We start from the raw sequence: 3,778 nt of genomic DNA on the forward strand, positions 1-3,778 counted from the left end.
GACACTGACCCTCAGCCAATCCCAAGTGTGACTGGCCTGTTGCTTTCTGTTTCTGAGCTTCAAAATGTTGCAGAGGGACAGGATAACTTGGTCTGGTACAAAATGAAAATGTGGGGTCCCCTTTTCCAAAATTATTAAGAATTTACTATATTTTTTAAACTTTTGTTTTAGTATTTTAGTTTTTTTTTAAGTATTGCTTTTTATTTTTCTTATTTTCCAGAAACTGCTAAACAGGAGAGTATTAAACCAAGTGCAGGGCTCGTCTAAGCTGGAGCTCACCCATCCATGAAGCCGGCCCTGCAGAGGGGTTACATGAGAAAAGCATGAGTGGGAGGCTCTCACCTGTAATCCCAGCACTTTGGGAGGCTGAGGCGGGTGGATCACTTGAGGTCAGGAGTTCAAGACCAGCCTAGGCAACATGGTGAAACCTGTCTCTACTAAAAATACAAAAATTAGCCAGGCATGGTGGCACACGACTTGTAAAGTCTCAGCTACTTGGGAGGCTGAAGCATGAGAATTGCTTGAACCTAGGAGGCAGAGGTTGCAGTGAGCAGAGATCATTCCACTGCACTCCAGCATAGGCGACAGAGCAAGACTCTGTGTCCCAAAAAAAAAAAAAAAAAAAGAGGGGCTATAATTCAGAGAACCTGGCGCAAGGCAGGTTTTCCTCAGCACCAGCACCTGCCCTCAGGTTAGCCCCTACCACATACTTTAATAAAAGGTAGAAACTTTATCTTTGTAGGGGAGAAAAAGTTACCCTTCCCTCACCCATCACAAGACTCATTGCTACTGCTCCTATAACAAAAAAACAGGTTAAGGAGAGAAAAGGACCACAAATGTATTTAACCAAAGTTGTTTTTTTCTGTTTTTGTTTTCGTTTGTTTTTTTTTTGAGATGGAGTCTCACTCTGTCGCCAGGCTGGAGTGCAGTGGTGCAGTCTCGGCTCACTGCAACTTCCACCTCCTGGGTTCAAGCAACTCTCCTGCCTCAGCCTCCCGAGTAGCTGGGATTACAGGCACCCGCCACCTTACCTAGCTAATTTTTGTATTTTTAGCAGAGATGGGGTTTCACCATGTTGGCTAGACTGGTCTTGAACTGTTGGCTAGAGTGGTCTTGAACTCCTGACCTCAGGTGATCTGCCCACCTCAGCCTCCCAAAGTTCTGGGAATACAGGCAAGATTGACTTCCTGTGTGTGGTATGGAATGAGAATGAGCGAGGCCCTAGGACCTAGAGTCTAGGTTGGCGGTCAAGGCAAGGACATCCCCAGGTGGCTATTTGTCCCAGTGCCTTTTGGTTTAAGTTAAGGCATGTAGGCAGCTCTCTTTAAAAGTGTAATTCACCTGATAACCAAGGAAGAGATAACACATTCCCTGCTTAGCGGATGAGATTCTATAGTCTCTTTGCCAAATAAGCCTTGAAGGCAGGTAATTCAGAGCCAATATGGAGTTTTAAAAAGTATTTGGACAGCAAGATTTTATTCAAATGAAAAAACATATTCTAATCTGAATAGAAAAACTCAATTTTGTAAAAGTTGAAGGGTGGCAGAATATGCCACCTCAAAATATCCCCCTTTGGCATAAGGGTTATTTTGAGCCAAAGGCAAATGAAAACCAGCAGGTACTGGAAGGGCACTCTGATCACTCCTTTTTCTTTCTGAAAGCAAGAATAAAAGCCCCATATGAAAGATGTCCTCCTTACACCAGGAGGAAAGCAACATTCTTTTTTTAAAAAAATTTTAAATAAGAAATAGAGATGAGGGTCTCCCTATCATCAGACCAGACTGGTCTCCAACTCCTGGCCTCAAGTGATCCGCCCACGTCGGCCTCCCAAAGTGCTAGGATTACAGGCGTGAGACACCACACCGGCCAGAAAGCAACAGTCTTATCACCAGGGACAGGGAGAGGAGGCTGAGAGGGATCTGTACAAACTGACCTTGGAAACCAACATTCCTCTTCCCAGTCACTGCTCACGATCATCTTTCCCAGCTCAAGCCCCCTTGCCTTGTCACATTTCCATCATTTACTTTGTGAAACTCTTAGTCCAACTCAGTATATGAGTGTTTGACTCTAAACTGCTTCTTTGGGTCTTCATTTCCTTATGAGGGCTCCCATCTCATGTAAAACTTTTAAAAATAACTGTGTTTCCTTTCCTCCTATTAATATGTTTTATGTTGATTTAATTCTTAGGCCCTGTTGAAAACCCTAGGAGAGTAGAGGTAAATATTTTGCCTCCCAAACAAGGTAAAAAATTTTTCCCTAAACTAATCTATTAATTTGGTATAGTCTCAGCCAAATATCAACAGGATTATCTTTGTTTTGAACTTGGCAGAAATGGTATTAAGATTGATTTGGGACTGGGAGCTGTGGCTCACGCCTGTAATCCCAGCACTTTGGAAGGCCGAGGCAGTTGGATCATTTGAGCCCAGGAATTTACGACCAGCTTGGGCAACACAGTGAAACCCCATTTCTACAAAAAGTAAAAAATTAGCCTAGTGTGGCGGCACGTACCTGTAGTCCCAGCTAATCAGGAGGCTGAGGTAGGAGGATCACCTGAGCCTGGGAGGTTGAGGCTACAGTGAGCCATGATCTAACCTGGGTACCAGGGCAAGAACCTGTCTCAAGAGAAAGAAAACAAACAAACAAAAACAAACAAACAAAAAAAAGGATTTATTTGGAAAAATAGACATGGGAGGAGGATCAGGGAAATTTAAAAATAAATAAATATTAAATGACAGAACCTTAGATATTAAAGCATATTTTAAAGGGCACATAAAGGGGTTCCTGGGACCCTAGATGGGCCTCAATTCACAGGGGTCTTTGCGGGTTGCCGTAAAACTCTGCTCCTGCAAGGTAAGACTTACTTAAAAAATCATACCGGTTCCTGTTGCCAGTCCTCTCCCATCACCCTGAAGGCTGGAGAGTCATGAGGCTATACTTCCCCCATGCCCACCCATGCCATTTCCATCAGTATGAGCTGAGCAGAAGGTCTTAAACAGGAAGGCAACGTGGAGCTTATATACACGTGTTGGGCTGTCCAGGCCCCTGGCATGGGATTTCTTCTTTCTATTGGTTATTACTTGGGTCCTTGTACTTTGTCTTCCTTCAGTGTCTCCATGCAAAATTCAAAGCTTTAATTTAGGCCGGGCGTGGTGGCTCACACCTGTAATCCCAGCACTTTGGGAGGCCAAGGCAGGTGGATTACCTGAGGTCAGGAGATCGAGACCAGCCTGGCCAAGATGGTGAAACCCCCTCTCTACTAAAAATACAAAAAATTAGCTGGGTGTGGTGGTGGGCACCTGCAATCCCAGCTACTTGGGAGGCTAAAGCAGGAGAATCGCTTGAACCCAGGAGGCAGAGGTTGCAGTGAGCCGAGATCACGCCACTGCACTCTAGCTTGGGCAACAGGAGTGAAACTCCATCTTTAAAAAAAAAAAGCATTAATTTAAAGGACAGAGAACAATTAGGGTCAAAATTTGCTTTAGAGGGAAGTTTAGTTGGTGGAAACTGAGTATGATGTTTCTCTGGGTGTTGGTGGTGGTGGCTTGCCCTACCTCATCCCTCTTCCCAGCCCCTCTCATTCCACAGATAACTGAGAGTGGGGACTATTCCAGAAAGCAGTGGAGATCCAGCCATGTGGATATTCTTATTCCTTCCCACAGCCTTCCCAGTAGCCCTGGACTTCATTCCCAGAAGGGGCACCTGTTTTACTTGCTTCTCTATCAATTTGCTTTGGGAAAAATGGTTTGCAATTGAGTGAAGCAAAATCCCACAAAAGCAG

At 44.5% G+C, this 3,778-nt stretch overlaps 1 long non-coding RNA gene across 1 annotated transcript in view; it reads left to right on the forward strand.

Annotated features, from left to right (window-relative positions):
- Window positions 1-3,778, forward strand: part of LOC104004968 (uncharacterized) — a 161,543-nt gene that overhangs the window by 109,933 nt on the left and 47,832 nt on the right. The window lies entirely within an intron of this gene.

Source organism: Pan troglodytes, chromosome 12, assembly GCF_028858775.2.
Source record: "Pan troglodytes isolate AG18354 chromosome 12, NHGRI_mPanTro3-v2.0_pri, whole genome shotgun sequence".
NCBI lineage: Eukaryota > Metazoa > Chordata > Mammalia > Primates > Hominidae > Pan > Pan troglodytes.